At 38.5% G+C, this 18,734-nt stretch overlaps 1 pseudogene; it reads left to right on the forward strand.

Annotated features, from left to right (window-relative positions):
* The window catches only part of LOC147626261 (caffeic acid 3-O-methyltransferase 1 pseudogene), a 132,874-nt pseudogene extending 114,913 nt beyond the window's left edge, over window positions 1-17,961 (forward strand).
* The last annotated feature ends 773 nt before the right edge of the window (window positions 17,962-18,734 follow it).

An 18,734-nucleotide genomic window follows, 5' to 3' on the forward strand; every position in this document is an offset into this window, starting at 1 on the left:
TGGGGATTGAAGAAAGAGGAAAGCTCCAAAAACTAGTGAATTATTAAATGAATTCACAGTTCTTGGCTTAGGTGGAGTAGAGTAACGATGCATAAACACTATATATTTTTCAACAAGGGGGAGGCTTCTATTTATAGGAAAAATTGAGCTCCTAACCAAACAAACTGATTCTAGAATTTTCTAAATCAGTTTGGTCAATAATTGACCATTTTTAGGTCAGTTAAGCTAACTTTTTGGAACTAGACTTGAATGAGGAGAGAGGAGAGATGAAATATCTCAAATTTTATGAGTTTAAAACTCATTCAAGCATGTGAAATATGCACCTCCTTTAAAGAACTCCCCTTCCTTACATATGTGTCATAATGGAATCATTTTAATATTGCTCATAGTTTTTTTACTAATAAACCTTGTACATTTTCAACTCTTCATCTTATGTGAAATATGCACCTCCTTTAAAGAACTCCCCTTCCTTACATATGTGTCATAATAAAATCATTATACCCAAAATATCTCATATTTTTAATATTGCACATAGTTTTTTACTAATAAACCTTGTACATTTTCAACTCTTCACCTCATGTGAGCATTTACTCATTTTTGGGTATTTTCTTTTTACAAGTTGGATTTATCTCCTCCCTACACATGGATTGATGCTATTGGTCTATAGGAACCTTAATTGGACTATAGTCTAAAGATTTCTGAAAATCTAGACCCTTAGGCTAAGGTTCTTTATACCTATTTTCAATTAATTCCAATTGCACATTGGAAAATTCTTTTTTGAATTTCTGTTTCAGGGGAACTCATCTGAATTAGAAGAGATATTTTTCTATCCAAAAATATTCAAAATCTGAATATTCTCTCTCTAGAATATTTTTCTCTCTCTAGGCTAAAACAGATAGAAACAAGGTCTTTATATTTCTGAAGAGGGATTGATTACAAGGAAAGATACTAGACATCAAAAAGGGGGTGGGGGAGGAATCTTACATTCTACCCCACTTAAAAAATGCGAGATGTCCTCATCTCGCAAACTGGGATAATTTCGCAAGATGCACGAATATGAGACTTAATGAAAAATTTTAATCAAGATTAACCACCAAGAAACGTCTTAAAGAGAGCAAGATTTAAAATAAGAACAAGATTTAAACTTTATTCATTCTCGGAACTTATACAGTAAAGATAGAAGAACTCTTTACACTTCCATAAGCCCGTCCATCATATGATCACAAAAGCAGTCCTCACAAGCTGCACAAGTATAAGGTAACTCATCTATGGGAATAATTCTGTTGGCTATTGCTGGACCTATCTCAGAGGTATGAGGTGATCTAACAAAAGGACCTCTGAGAGGCAAGCCAAAAACGGGATAAAGGCATATCTTCTCATGAGGAAGAAAACATGCCAGTAAGAAGACCCGCTCAGAAAACCCAAGATGCCTTGATCTCATGACACAGTAATATCGGGGACCCAAACCCAAAGCTTCAATAACCATGGCCAAGCGGACATTGTTACGAAAGTGCTGCTGACCCCAGGGTGTTACCCTAGTTATGTTTTGATAGGTCCGCCATTTGGTTTGCGCTACAGAAGTTCCCAAGTGAGGGAAAAGTGAGCGCTCATACTGCTCTATAAAATCCTTCTTCACAGATTCACTTGCGTCTTGAAGGTGAGGAATCATTATGGATAAAACTAGTTCTTGTTGCCAAGCCATGAAGGAGATTAAGAAAGAAAGGAGATCGATGGAAGTAAGATTACTGTGAGCGACAAGTAAAAGTTACGACTTATATAAAGGAAGGAGCTAGCGTAACTTAGAAGCCAACGATAACTTGCCACTAAAGTTTTACTGTCTTTCCATGATTTGGGTTTGACACATTTTTCTATAGAAGGCATTAAGAATTTTGAGGTGAAGAGATAAAAGAAGCTTGTAGGCTAAGTCACCTACTTTCATTGAATTCAGATATAAGGCTCACAATATCTGGGAGATAACTTCATATACTCCCCAAGAGATAAAGAACTTCTTTTGGGCCGTACTCGAATGAAGACCAAAACCTTGATATCCAAAACATCGATTCTCACTTCTGAACTCATTGTTCTGAATCCTTAAAACAGGTGGGACTCTTGAGAAGTATTCTAGAAAAAGGATCTTCCTTTGTTAAACAAAACTTTCTTTTATTTTAGAGAGGGAATAATTATAAGATCAGAAAGGGAGATTCTTACTCCTGTATACATCGAAGGTTGGGGAAGAATCTTACATTCTACCCCACTTAAAAGGTGCAAGATGTCCTCATCTCGCAAGTAGAGGACAACTCTTTTGCTTAAGATCCAATTTATTCTGGGGTTCCTTATATTCCGGTCAACCCAACAGAATATGGGGATAAATATCCCTTATATAGAACTCATCATTAAATAATAATTCATTTAGATCATATCATTCCTACGATAATGGTCCATCAGACCGAATAATTTCCTTCTGAACATTCCTCCACGGGAATTTCAGTTAAGCAAGTCCTCAATTTGTCATCCCTTAACTTGATCTACCGTCTCAAGTATTAACAGTAGCAATTTGACAGCACAATCCACTACTCTCATAGTGATTTGTTGAAATCATTATCATCATTTATCATTACAGGGACTCGTCCCATTCATCCTCATTGTGGTTTTGCTCAGGTTATTATATTTCAACTAAATTTCAAAAATCATCATTTTTCAATCAGAATCCCAATCAATTCATCAATCCCAAACAGAATTTAAAATCATATCAACCACATTCGAATTCATCAACTGGATAGCATTAATGCTTATAATTTCAAGTCTTAGATTTACTCGTATATACTGTCAGTAAAGAGCTGCAGTATACTCTCGATATATACGGGTAGTCATGGCCCTTGGAATTATAAGGTAAATACCATCATGTCTAGGCCTCAAACAAGTTAGGGATTCTATATAATTACGGTACTTCCATCTAAAGACCCAATTACTAATTACGAATTTCAGTTTGAATATCAAATTGTATGAATTATATCACACAATTACAACCTTTTTGTGCTTCTTGATAAATTTTTGACATATTTGGCTTCTCAGTTGATCTTTATTAACCAATTTGCTCTGATACCAACTGTAAGATCCCTGTTCCCACCGCGCAACGGATTCGGGGTACTAGCAGCGGAAGTAGCACATCATGCGTGGGTAGGGGTCTCACACTCGGGGCCTCGCCCACGGATATCCGGACAAGAGACTAATCCGTCGGTTTGTCCAAAACCAAAACTGGAAAAACTTCCTTTACTCGGAAAGCATGGGCGATTCCACCAGGATAACTCTTTACTCTAACGTAGTCAAGATCATTACGGATCAACTGATCTGACTGCACCTTTAACGGTAGTTGGTCAAATCAAGGTAGAAACTTGCACTTGAATCATTGGGATCAACGCTTTTTTCCCCATCAAGAGGCACAGCCGTTGATTCCTATCCATAGAACAATTTCTATCCGGGATTTACTTTATCTATCGTAAAAACAAGGTTGAGTCTCGATTTATGGATCCATCAGTCCAGCCTAACCCCATCCGATCCCATGGGTTAGCCAACCGCCCAACCACTGTAGTGATGGGATCCAATTTGGAATTTGGTTAGGTTTTGTCCCGGGTACCAAGGAAAAGAGTTCCAAGGCCCCCTAGCCGGAATTTCATGCAAACATAAAACGCCACACCACTTACACACCCAATATGAAAATTGCCTTTTTCTTAGCATCAGCTAACTTTAAAACAATCCTTTAATGAAACCATAGTACCACTGATCACAATCTCCCAATTTATCCAGTTGATTCATAATTTCCCATCATTCCTTCATCAGAGTATCTATGGCATCATTGGCAACTAGAACGCTCACCACCTGTCCACACAGAGGCCGTTTCCATAGTTCCTAGCCCATAATACTCGGCAATATAATCACTTATCAAGATGGACTCTCGTTGAAGATCAGCAAGATCAACCAACAGATCCATATAAAAGAGCCATGGACTCATCCGTTGAGGACCAGCAAGGTCAGTCAACCAGATCCATGCCCGGTTTCACAAAACAACTCTTACTCCTTGTTCCAATATCTTCCTCGACGCACGCGTGGGTATCCTAGGCGACCCAGAGCCCGAGCACCGTATGGTCAGCACCCTCTAGGATCCTTCGCAGGTGACCTAGCGCTTCACTCATAGGCCGCTTCCTTGGTCCCTCATCCACCGTACCGGAAGCTCACCATTTTAATCGAACCGAGGCTGGTCAAGACCTCGGTCGACCTTGCTACGCGAGACGTCCTCCATTGACTCTCCGTCAGCAGTTGCAACTTTATCAGTTAGGTCTCCACGACCTTAATCACAAGACGGTCAAAATGCTTCCCCAGCATTCTTGACATAAAACAGCCATTTACAAACAGCATTTACAAACAGTTTACAAATACAGTTTCTATATTAACTCTCATTTTTCCACATTATCCCTCATTAATCCACATTACTTATTCCACATTCCATGTATATGTATACTCATCCAATCACCTCCTTTTCCATCTCTTCACTTCAGATTCCTTCACATCACATATCATATATTCACATCCATATCCACATCCATACATCCACATCCACATCCACATTCACATCCATACATCCACATCTACATGCTTATCTCCATTTTCACATCCTCATTTATACATCCACATCCCATATCCACATTCATACATACACATCCATATATCCACATCTACATCCACATACATACATACATCCACATCCACATTCCACATTCATATCTATACATCCACATCTACATTCACATTCACATACATCCACATCCACATTCCCATACATCCACATCTATACATCCACATTCCACATTCACATCTACATTCACATTCACATACATGCATCCACATCTACATGCTTACCTCCATTTTCACATCCTCATTTATACATCCACATCCCATATCCACATTCATACATACACATCCATACATCCACATCTACATCCACATACATACATACATCCACATCCACATTCCACATTCACATCTATACATCCACATCTACATTCACATTCACATACATCCACATCCACATTTCCATACATCCACATCTATACATCCACATTCCACATTCACATCTACATTCACATTCACATACATCCACATCTACATTCACATTCACATACATCCACATCCCCATTCCCATTCACATCTATACATCCACATCTACATCCACATCCACATTTCCATTCACATCTATACATCCACATCCATTCACATCCATACACATCCACATCCATTCATCCACATCTACATCCACATTCACATTCACATCTATACATCCACATCCATTCACATCCATACATCCACATCTACATCCACATTTACATCTATGCATATACATCTTCATGCATATATCCATTTTCATGTTCATACATCCACACTCCCATCTCCATATCCACACATCCACATACATACATCCATTTTCACATTCCCATTTATATAACCCCATATACTTTCACATCTAATCTTTTACATCACATCCATTCTCGCCCTATCACAACTCATATACATCTTATCCTATCACATACACTTCTTACCTCATCCCCCCATACACATCTTAATTCATCTTATCACATCCTAACTTATTTCATAAGCATCTTATCACACCTCTTATCACATCCTATCACTTTCCATACGCATCTTATCAATTCTTATCACATCTCATACACCTCTTATCACATCTTATCACATTTCATATCTTTTTTTTAAAAAAAAAAGAGAATTCTTTTATTTGATATAAGATTTCTCTACACATTTATTTATACATAAATTCCATTTAAGGAGACTAACACTTTCGAAATTAAAATCAATCCTTTATGCATCTTCTTATGCATGATTTCAATTTGGTAGGGAATTATACTTTTAGAATAAAAGAATTTCTCTTATGCATCTAAGTTAAGCATAAAATCCATTTATGAGGAAAATCATACTTTTAGTATAAAAAGAATATCTTTTATGCATACCTATATGCATGAAATCCAATATGATAAAAGTAACACTTTTGATATAAAAATTTTTCCTTTATGCATACTTCTATGCATGAAAATTAAAAATGATAAAAGTAACACTTTTGATATAAAAATTTTCCTTTATGCATACTTCTATGCATGAAAATTAAAAATGATAAAAGTAACACTTTTGATATAAAAATTTTCTTTTATGCATACTTTTATGTATGAAATAAAAATGATAAAAGTAACACTTTTGATATAAAAATTTATCCATTATGCATACTTCTATGCATGAAAATAAAAATGGTAAAAATAACACTTTTGATATAAAAATTTATCCTTTATGCATAATATTAAAATTCAATTTCTCCATGCTTATAATGAATTCTTTCAATTAATCTAGGATGATGATTCCTAGAATATGGTAGGAAGTCCTCTTTTTATACTTTGAATGAGATTATTTTATGCATAATTTTTATAAAAATTTTGCCATAGCTCCGCTACTATGACTGATAAATCTCAATTTTTCTAAGGGATAATGCTTATCATTAAGGAAATAATTAAAATAATCTCTAATTGGATTATTAATCCATAATGGATTGAATCATTAATATACATAAACTAAAAGCATAGAAAAAAGCCATTAATTTGGCCTCAAGCATAGGTTAATCTTGGGTTAAGAAAAAGCTTTATGAAAAGCTTGATTTGGATTGAGAACGGGTCATGAGTATGACCATTTCTTGAGTGAGGGAGAGAATTTACATAAAAATCATTAGAATTTAAACATAAATGAAAATTAACTTCAATAGCATTATGTAACTCTTCACTACTATTCAAACTTCAATAGCATTTAAAAAAAACCATACCAATTAAACTTCTCAAGCTTGAGAGGGGTTGAGAAGAGAGAAACATTGAGAAATTATAGAAAGATCAATATTCACTAATTACCTTACAACTTGCTTGATTCTTTGTTCACGGTAGAGGCCCCCAACCAATCAATTGGTTAAGTATGTTGATGGAGCCACTAATGGGGATTGAAGAAAGAGGAAAGCTCCGAAAACTAGTGAATTATTAAATGAATTCACAGTTCTTGGCTTAGGTGGAGTAGAGTAACGATGCATAAACACTATATATTTTTCAACAAGGGGGAGGCTTCTATTTATAGGAAAAATTGAGCTCCTAACCAAACAAACTGATTCTAGAATTTTCTAAATCAGTTTGGTCAATAATTGACCATTTTTAGGTCAGTTAAGCTAACTTTTTGGAACTAGACTTGAATGAGGAGAGAGGAGAGATGAAATATCTCAAATTTTATGAGTTTAAAACTCATTCAAGCATGTGAAATATGCACCTCCTTTAAAGAACTCCCCTTCCTTACATATGTGTCATAATGGAATCATTTTAATATTGCTCATAGTTTTTTTACTAATAAACCTTGTACATTTTCAACTCTTCATCTTATGTGAAATATGCACCTCCTTTAAAGAACTCCCCTTCCTTACATATGTGTCATAATAAAATCATTATACCCAAAATATCTCATATTTTTAATATTGCACATAGTTTTTTACTAATAAACCTTGTACATTTTCAACTCTTCACCTCATGTGAGCATTTACTCATTTTTGGGTATTTTCTTTTTACAAGTTGGATTTATCTCCTCCCTACACATGGATTGATGCTATTGGTCTATAGGAACCTTAATTGGACTATAGTCTAAAGATTTCTGAAAATCTAGACCCTTAGGCTAAGGTTCTTTATACCTATTTTCAATTAATTCCAATTGCACATTGGAAAATTCTTTTTTGAATTTCTGTTTCAGGGGAACTCATCTGAATTAGAAGAGATATTTTTCTATCCAAAAATATTCAAAATCTGAATATTCTCTCTCTAGAATATTTTTCTCTCTCTAGGCTAAAACAGATAGAAACAAGGTCTTTATATTTCTGAAGAGGGATTGATTACAAGGAAAGATACTAGACATCAAAAAGGGGGTGGGGGAGGAATCTTACATTTCTCTTGTGCGCTTGATGTTGATGACATAAAAATGACCTCCATTCCAAAGATTTTTGCTTTCTAACAACACCCTCGATATAAGTTCTATTTGCATTAAAGGATTCATATCTTCATGCTAAACAGAATAGTAGTTTTTTTACATCCTTAACAGAGTAAAATATGGAGTTTCTAGTAGAAATTTCAAGATATACCTAGATGGAATAAGCACATGGAATCTCATGGGATGTACCTACGTGGAATATTTTGTGAACATCCTTAACATAGTAAAATATGGAGTTTCTAGTTGCAATTTTAGGATATATCTAGGTGGAATAGGCACATGGAATCTCATGGCAAGTAGTATGCTGTAAAGATACAATACGAGACTGATATATTTACACCTAGTATAGTTCTTGGTTCAATTTTAGGGTGATGAAAAGTTGTGCCAGCATTATTGGATAAACTTCTAGTATCTTTGGCTTACTACATATGGTGACATATATGCATTGATTAATTTCGGATAAGACTTAAATGATTTTTAGTACCTTTAGGTCCACTAAAAATTGTGTTTACTATGATAGTGCTAACTTGAAATTTTTTATTAGTGTAGCACATAGATTTTATATGGGCACTAGATGTTAGGTTTTTTTAAAGAAAATACATGTGGGAAAGGTGGTATAGTAACATTTCATATGTTTGTGTGTGTGTGTCTGTGTTGTAACTAACACACACACACACACACACTATAAATGCACAAATTAATATCATAAATTTTATTTAGACCTTATTTAAAATAACCCTAGCAAATTGGATATCAATGTTTTGGGCCTTTAAACCATGTAGGCCTAGCATGATTACTATTTTTTCTAATTTTGGCATAAATAGTATTGCTCGACACACGACCAAGAGTTATTGCATGGCATGCTTGGGCTTGTGTATACATATACTTAATTCTCTTGCATGGCTGGCATTTTGAGGGCATTATCGCTTAATTTGGTGGTATACGAGTATGGGGAAATTGGCTGTTTGGCAAAATGTGGTATGGTGCTCTGCAGATTATAATTTGACAGATTTGCATTGACACCCCAAGGTGGTGTTAGCTTGTTGCTTCGGCACTTGACAAATATAAAACAACTTGGATACCTATGAGTTAGTTCACTTAGGTTGTGTATGCTCTACATGGTTCGTCTGCCATGTCACTTCTTTTGGATTCGATGGGAAGTGCACCTTCTTCTCAGGTATTTATAGCAAGAGTTTGTGGATACTTCCCCTAATGTCATGGATTTATTACGTACACTCTATGTTAATGACTTCTGTGAAAATCATTTGATGGTTTCATGGCTAGGGCATACGCTTGATAATGGTATTTGAATCATCTACATGTGACCCTGCTCCAAATAGACCCAGCTCAATAACAATGTAATTCTTAGAGAAGTTTTTAATAAATACGTGAGTATAACATATACAAACCATTTCCTACATAAATAAGTGAGCATACCATATACAATCCATCTCTTACAAAGATAAAGGGTAATAACATATACAATCACAGAAATAGATAGATAGTGAGAGAGAGAGAGAGAGAAGCAGAGAGAGGAAATAGAAGTTGAGACATAATAAAAAAGTGTGAGAGAACAAAATAAAAGAGAGAAGTATTGAATTTGAGAAAATGAAAAATTCATACATATAGCCAAAAGGGAGAGCAAATTCTGAAAGTTACACACTACAAGACAATGCTGCCATACACGCGTTTCATACACGCGATAAATTACGAACGCGTGTATGGTCGCGCTTGTATTTGAATAGAATCGGGCGCGTGTATTTTAGCATTTAAGTTTGCGTGTATATTTTCATTTATCAACGCGTGTATAAACGCATTTATATACACGCAGTAATACATGCATCTATACACGATAATATTCACGGGGTAATACTCGCTATTATACACGGATAAATACACGCTGCTATACATGGATTAATACACGCATGGCAGAGAAAAACTGAAGAAAAACTCAATTCCTTTACAAAATTAAAAACTATTTTCCTTAAACCATCTCATAGTACATTACAGTATACATCATTACACAATCCCACTACATGCATTTACAACAATGAAATATATTCAAAAATAAATCATGCATATGAGATGATAGAAATGTCATCAATTTAGAACATACAGTGACGGATTAGTTAGGGTTCGATCTCATCTTCAATAAGATCCATCCTTGCCAAACGATCAACATCAATATCCATTTGATCAATTGGTAAGGCTACGATTAAATTTATTCCACTATCGATATTCTGTACTCCATTGATAATGGTATCGATGTCCTGATCATCCTCATCAACATCACCATCATCCTCAATGGTAGGGTCATTCTCATGATCATGAGAAATGGTATGCTCATCCTCATTATCATGATCATCTCTTATTTCTTGATCATCGATCACAACATCTTCAATGGCATGTTCAACTCTTCATATCTGTTCTGTACCTTGCTTCACCACAAGTGGGACAATGTAGAGCCTCCTTATGCGTCCCACGAAAGAGAATGCAATCATTGACGCATGCATGTATTTTATCATAATCCAGTCCTCCAAGAGATGTCACATAGCGCCTCGCTATGTCTCTTGAGGTGGGTAGTCTATTTTCCTTTGGAAGCATGTTTGATAATAGCCTGCATCCAATATCATCAATTATAATTAGTCTTAAATCCTAAACCTTAAACCACTAATTCAAATTTGTAAGTTAGAATGCTTACTTCAACAATGCGTCAAGACTTGCATTGCTCCATCCATAAACTGTTTGTATATTAAGTAGTTCAAGTGAAGCACGTAAAACTGAGAATGTGCACCCTTCAAACACCGGTGTCGATGAAGCCTTATAAAGATGCTCTTGTTTCATATCATCGTCGTCCATACCTTTGGGATCATCCTTAAAAAGATTCCGCACCATATCATCAAGCACCTCCTCTTCCACAACTTCGTGGGGTGCAGGGCTATTGTCGTCCCTTTCCCACTCATCTCTGACAATAGATCCCGAAGCTCCAGCATCATCTCGTCGACGCTTTACGTGCTCTCGTCGCGCGTAGGGTACCATGTTAGGGTGTGGTACTGCATCCTGCTTTAATTTATCAAATTATATGTTACAACTCTATTAATTTAATTTGGATACCATGAGTCATTTGAATACCATCAATTTACATCTACTCACCTCTAAACCTATTTGATTCCATTCTCCATACATGGAGATGTGATTCAAGGTAATTCGACGTGCTCGTACAATGCATCCTTGACATCGATTACACATACATTTGATCCGTTGTCCCAACCACACATCGCGATTACGATGACGCATTGTCTCATCTTCCCCAGAACTGCTTGAAGAGGTTGATGACATCCTGTGTACAAATCAGAAAACACAAAATCATTATATGTTTTTAATGAAAGCACAAAAATCGAGTGTATTAACGCGGCTATTTCCTAAAAATTGCGTGTATTAACGCGGCTACTTCCTAAAAATTGCGTGTATTCACGCGGCTAATTTCTGCAAAACGCGTGTATAAACGCAGCTAAAATAACATACACGCGAAAATACACGCATTTATATACGTGAATATAAACGCGGCGGTATGTTTAAACTAAATATAGCCCGCCTTTCCCAAATATAGATTTTGAACTAAGAAATCGGCTGTGCATGCGTTTTCGCCTGTTTTCACCTCTTCGAACAGCAAGGAGGGAGCAGAGAAAGGAGCACACACATGGGAGAAGGAGGGAGCAGAGAAGGAGCAGAGAAGACTCACTTTTTCAGAGGTGAGTCACTTTGTCCTGTGCCTTGTCTCTTTTGTCAGATTTGTTTACTTTGCTCTTTGCTCTTTGGGTTTGTCCTTTTGCACACGATTGGGTTACTGCATCCTGACAGGGGCGACAATGGCTGGTCCTTTTATAAGGACATTCTGTCTTTGTCGGGGGGTCGGTCTTTTCGAGAAAATTTTTCCGCAGGTCGCGTGTACGAACGCGTGTAGAAGCGCGTGTAACCTGTCTGCAGAGTATGTTCACGCGGATATACACGTGTTTCTAGACGGGTGTATACACGCGTTTTTGCAGACAGAAAACTGCGGCGTTTCAGATTTCATGATTTGCAGGCAACTGACTTGAATGATGATATTTGTGTGAGTCAAGAGACAGCCCATGATGTACATGAAGATGTTTGTTGCAGGTTCTTTATGGATATTCCAGGTTCTTCATCCGATCCATTTGCGTACAGCAATTGGCTGATGGAGATGCTGAATCACTTTGGGCACCATCCTGGTCCGGTTGAGCTTACAGAGTATATGTATGCCCATCCCCCTCCTTCCCTGCCTGGTGTCTATACCCCTACCGCGAGTATCCAGGGCACTCCAGTGCCGTCTATTCCTCCGAGTCTGACGAGACGGCATGCAGCTTCTCCTCTTCCACGTCCACCGAGGAGACATACCTCGTCCCAGACACACTCACGTACACCCTCACAGCCACCATCACGTGCTCCCTCAGAGCCACCGTCACGTCAGGGCTCACAGCCACAGTCACGTAGACAATCCCCCAGTCGTGACTCCACCCGCAGCAGTAGGAAGAGTGGGAGTGGAGGATGCGGCGGGTGCTTTGGTGGGGGAGGTGGGGGAGGTGGGGGAGGTAGTAGGGCACGCGGTGAGAGAGGAGATAGAGAGAGAAGAGTTAGAGGAGACAGTTCGGAAGAGGAGGAGATGAGAGAGATAGAGAGAGTAGTCTGCTATGATGTGACGGATAGGGGCGGGATCAAGGATTTAATATTCATGTGATCACAAGATTTTTTGTGATAATAACACATGTGAACAAGTTATTCACATGTTCTCATGTTACCGTTCACAAAATAACAGGTCACTTGTCATTTGGGAACCCCTTAAAAGCTTGGCTACACATGGGAATAAGCTATTCACATGTTCTCATGTTACCATCTTCACATAATAGCAGGTCAGTGGCCACCTAAGAAGATTTTTTATGCCTGACAAAGATAATTTTTTTAGGCCCTTGTGAAAGCTTTGTGAATATAACATGTGATCACAAGATTTTTTGTGTTATTAACATATGTTATTAACATGTTCACATGTTCTCGTTTACGTCAGTGAAATCCCTGGGCGGGATAGTGATGGATGCGAGGGGGAGGGAGGTAATGGAGTACATGCGTGGGGTAGTATCAAACTCATATAGAAATTATTTTATTAAATTTAAAGATCAAAATAGCCGATTAGTTGGGGAGGTGATAGAGGCTGTACATAGTCGGTACCCCAATCCCCCACATGCTACATTCTCGGATGTATGGGGAAGGACGCGAATAAGGGAGATCTTAAGTAATAAAAGATCTCACCTTAAAAAACTCCCGTACGATGACCGGCTAAATGTAGCTGCGGGTGGCTATCCTGCCAAGAAACCTGTCACTACACACAAACGCGAGTGGAAGGAGGCAAAGAAACGAGCAGAGGGTGGCGTGAAGAGCAGGCAGCATGTGGAGGCACGACGGATCCAGATGGAGACCATTGGATCTTCGTATTTCGGATCTGGCGGCGTCGAGTCATGGGAGGCAGAGTTCGTAAGTATCCTGCCACTTTATTTGATTGTTTACTTAATTCATTGATTCTATGATTGTTTTAATCTTACAAATTGTGTTGATTATGATACAGCGACGGGTTATGGGGAGGAAGCCCACAACCCACGATACTGCGTATGCTCGCCGGCATAGCAGACGTGACACGTGGGCCATCTTCAGAGCCGAGGGACGTATTACGGACGCGCAGTTTGAGATGGCCATGAGACCATACGGTCGACAGGTACTTGAAAATTCGTAACGAATGGTTTTGGTTTATTGAATTGCATATATATATACTTATATACTATATATTACTTGAACAGGCACAAGCTGCTGATGATCCACCGGCCGCCGCTGCAGAGGGTGGACGTGAGCACTACTCCTCGGACATTCCGACCGATGTGAGCTCATCTGAGCATGGAGGGAGCACCGAGTCATCATCTGGGTCTGAGTAGTACTCAGACTTATAGTATCACATTCCATATTGAGGATGTGATTGTATATATTTTTTTGTAAACTCAAGCCATGGGCTACTTCGAGATATGGACTCCCTTGTATACATGTATGAAATTTTGATAGTAATATTGAATTGATTGATCGATAGTATTACATTCATGTCTGTCTTGAATCGTGTAATGACAATGTATGCATTCATGTCGTTCTTGTCTTAATCTCCCTCGTGCATATGTTCTTCGTGGATGGTCTAATGGGATGGTCTAATGCACAATAAAAAAACCAGAGAGTGCTATTGGGTGCTGGAATGCTGGAACAGTATTCAGGCACCAAATAGCACTCTCTGGATTTTTTTTGGCTCTCTGTTCGCGTGTATAAACGCGTCAGAACTGCTAAAACTCGCGTGTATCTACGCGGATACCCTGGAAAATACGCGTGTATTAATGCGTATAAACTGGCAATTACGCGTGTATAAGCGCATCTAAATTAAACAAACGCGTGTATAGACGTGTGTATAAATGCATCTGGGACATTGGAACTGAACAGGATGCGGCTATACACCCGTGTATAAGAGCGTCTAATATAAGAAAAAGCGTGTATAGCCGTGTGTATCAACGCGTCTGTGAAAAGAACGCGGCTACACACCCGTGTATACGCGCGTCTGAGTGGTACTATACACGCGGTTTTACACGCATGTCTCTGGCCGCGATGATACACGCGCTGATACACGGGCCCGCTACTTTTTTTCACAAGTCATTTTTAGCGGCTAAGAGCGCGGGTATGAGCCCGATCCCTTGTAGTGACAATACAATTTGTGCCTTGAGTAAAAACATCATTACTCTCACAAAAACCCTAGGCAACTACCCGGGCTTCTAACATATGGCTCATCTTTTTCATAATAGCATTGAGTCGATTAATAGATATCTTAAGACTCAATACCTCCAAGCCTAAAGAACGTACTTGGTCTTTTAGAGAATCCACTTGTTCTTTACATTACCCATAATCCATGACATTGTTGATTGAAATAGGTATGTCCAATAATTATCTCAAATACATTAGAAGATCAAATACAATAGATGATCTCCATATAGTAATTATATATATAGGCTTGAATGAGAATATTGATTCTTGTGCATTGTTATACATTTTTTTAGTGTGGCTGTCCTTATGTTTCTTAAGTAAGGTATTCCAAGTACTAATTTTTGTTCATAGATTGGGCCAAACCCAAGGAATGAAATAAAGAATTGAAAAAAAAAGAGATTAAGGAACATGATCAGCACTTGGATGCCACATGGTCATACCACACCAGTAAAGTGCAAGATCATAGTCTAGACATCAAGCATATTTCATCGTCAACCGCCCTACATATCAAAACTCACTAGCATTTTCAATGAAGGGGAATGGATTAATTGACAGTGTAGATTAAGATGGGTATGCAATGACATGGATGAATAGACATTGTTGGTTGAAATAGGTATGCCCAAAAATTCTATCTAAGCCCAAGCAAGATAGAGTGTTGAGGATCAGAGACCTTGATAATTGGAGACTCTCTCTTTTTTAATAACTCGTAATCTATTACAAAGAAGAAAATTGCCAAGGCCAAACACTTCTTTTATAGTATACACTAATCTATTGAAGATTATGATCCTTTTAGTTAACCATTTATCTTCCTCTTTGAAAACTTCCAACCACCTATGCCTCTCTGAAGAAAAGTCCTTGCCTTGTTTATAATAGAAAGATAAGACTTATTCTTGCAAACATCTTTAAGAAAGGTTTATCCAATAATTATCTCTATATTGCCCAAGTACCCTTATTTGTTTATGGATGTATATACACTAACAAGCTCTTAAAAGCAAAAAAAAAAGGGGGGGGGGAGGGGAATCCTAAGAGAGCCTATAATAGACTTGTTAATTACTAAAGATAGTGCTTTAAATTTCTGTCCCATCAAGGAACTATTTCCTATTCGAAAGTTAAGGAACATGATCAAAATGAGAAAGGAAAAGCCAATCTCCATAATCACTAGCATAGATTCTATCCAATGAAGAGAAGGCATGAATTGGCACATTGTCGATTAAAATAGGTATATGTAAAAGGTACACAAGACTTTGTGTAAGTTGTCTTTGTTTTCACAAGACTTTGTGTAAGTTGTCTTTGATTTTCTAGATAACGTTCCATCATAGTAGGCCAGACTTTGTGTGACACACAAATGAGAATTTGTGTGACTTCTTACATCCATGAGCTTGACTTTGAGGGTGGATCGTTTTCTATAAAGACGAGCTTTCCCAGAGAACCCCAAAAGAGTGAGCAATGGCCGGCGCTATTGTTGATTGTAGTGAGGAAGAAGCATGGCTGGCTGCCCGATGCATGAGCCGCCTTGTGTGCGTGCCCTTGGCTTTGGGCACAGTCATGGACCTCCAGGTGCTGGACATTCTAGCCAAGGCCAGCGCAGACATGTCCGCCGACGAAATAGTGCAGGAGATGGTGCAGCAAATGGCTAAAGAGCAACCTGCATGGAAGTGGTGGATGATGAATGGTGGTGAGCATTATGCTTTATTGCGCAACCTTGCGATGAAGGTTCTAAGTCAGTGCTCTTCAAACTCAGGCTCAGAAAGAAACTGGAGCATGTATAAATATATTCATAGTACTATTCGCAATCGACTTCTTGCAGATCGAGCAGATAAACTTGTTTACATGTACTGCAATGAAAAGATCTTGCGAGACATCGAAAGCGAAGAGTATGAAGAAGATATGCCCAGATGGATGTACAACTGTGAAGATGTAGTAGACGAGAACTTTGATGTTGGACGTACGTTGGCGTTAATTTCGACTTGCCTCACGTAGTGCGAGCAGCCCCAGCACACCCAGGTGCACAGCTCCTGCGTTTGCACAGTTCCTGCATTGCGTTAAGCCGCTCACAATACCTCCATTGCATCATTGCTAACTGATGTGTATATTGCACGCAGGAGTGGAGCACGTTGGAGGAGACATGTTCTAGAGCTTGCCATCCGGCGACACCCTTTTCATGAAGGTAATCATATTATAGCCAAGCTTAAACCTTTGATATTATCCCAATCTTATGATCAACATTGCATTCTGTGCGCTTGCATGTGGCAGAACATCTTGCATAATTGGGACGACGCGCAGTGCCGCAAGATCCTTGGGAACTGCTGCAGCGCTCTTCCGGCGGAGGGGAAGCTGATCGTGGCGGAGATTCTCTACCCGTCGCCAACCTCGCCCGTTGGCAGCGGCTGGTCCGACCGGCTGGCTTACCTTTCGGACCTGTGCATGCTCACCTGCATGCCCAGCGGCAAGGAGAGAACCATCGCCGAGTACGAAAGCCTAGCTCTCGCTACTGGCTTCTCTCGCATTGAAATTGCGTGCTGCGTAAGAGGCTTGCACATTCTAGAGCTCTACAAATAATGAGCAATAAACTCATCACGAGAAATCGATAACTAACTGAGCATAGATAATGCTATCCGGCCGATCCCCAAATGTATTTAATAACATATACTGTTCCATGTAAATACACAACATATAACATAGAACTTCTTTATGCAATTTGAAGTAACTCACTCACCTAAGCCTGAGCAGACCTCAATGCCAATGGGTCAACAAATCACAAGGGCTACAAAGGTTTTCTATCAATAGTGGAAAAAAGTACAAATATTACTATCAATGGTGGAAAAAAGTAAAAATATTACTGTTTCAAGATCCTTCGAGAGTCATCGTTTTTTTCCCACCCGTATAAGGTGCATTTCCCTGCCCTTAGGTCCTCTTTTCCACCCGTAGAGGCGAGGAGCACCTATTGGGGGCTTGAACCCAGGACCTCCCGATCCGAAGACACAAACACTTCACCACTTCAACTACCACATCATTGGCTGTTATTGTTTCTTCTCATAGACCGTAGGTGTATTTTTTAGCACAATGTACTTAATCATACCAATATTCAAAATACGATGAGTGGATATTTTCTAAGATTATTATTCTTGTTTTAATGTCATCTCCATGTCATGACAAAAAAGAATCACAATTAGTGGAAGCCATGAATGTAAATTGAATCTAATAGTAAAAAATAGAGTGTTTCAAAAATTAGATTGGTGTAGAGAAAAATTACACTTCCAAGTGCTTCTTGGTCCGTACATGATGACATCTAGTGTGCGAATGCTCATTTGTTTTCTCACCAAAAATTTTAAAAATTTAGGAATAAGCCCTTTCCTTTTAATATTTGGTCAACGATTTGAAAGTAATGACTTTAAAATATTAGTTTTGAGTTTGCCTTAAACAACTCAATGGGTAAAGTATTCTCTAAAGGCTCACTTTGAAGGCCCACCACCATTCAACATTTAGGCAACTCACATTGTGCCACCACTTAAGCATCTTGTGATTTGTAGCATGAGTATTGAGGCAACCATTGTGTAGGGTTCCTCTTCATAATGATGAGCGTGGAAGCATTCATGTCCACTGTTAAGTACAACTAGTAAGACTTGCATGGGATTTGTATCCATTACTAAGGAGAATTGGGCTCGAGCCAATGAGTGTGTGGCATCGTGCAGTGTGGGTTTGTCACCAAGGAGGGGAGGTCTTGAGTTCAAATCTTCATAGGATGCCCTCCATGATGACATCGAGACCTCTTATGAGCATAATTGTATCACATTCGAGTGGGACACTAAGTCGTCTTC

Source organism: Cibotium barometz, chromosome 22, assembly GCF_041138505.1.
Source record: "Cibotium barometz isolate CiBa-2024 chromosome 22, ASM4113850v1, whole genome shotgun sequence".
Lineage (NCBI taxonomy): Eukaryota > Viridiplantae > Streptophyta > Polypodiopsida > Cyatheales > Cibotiaceae > Cibotium > Cibotium barometz.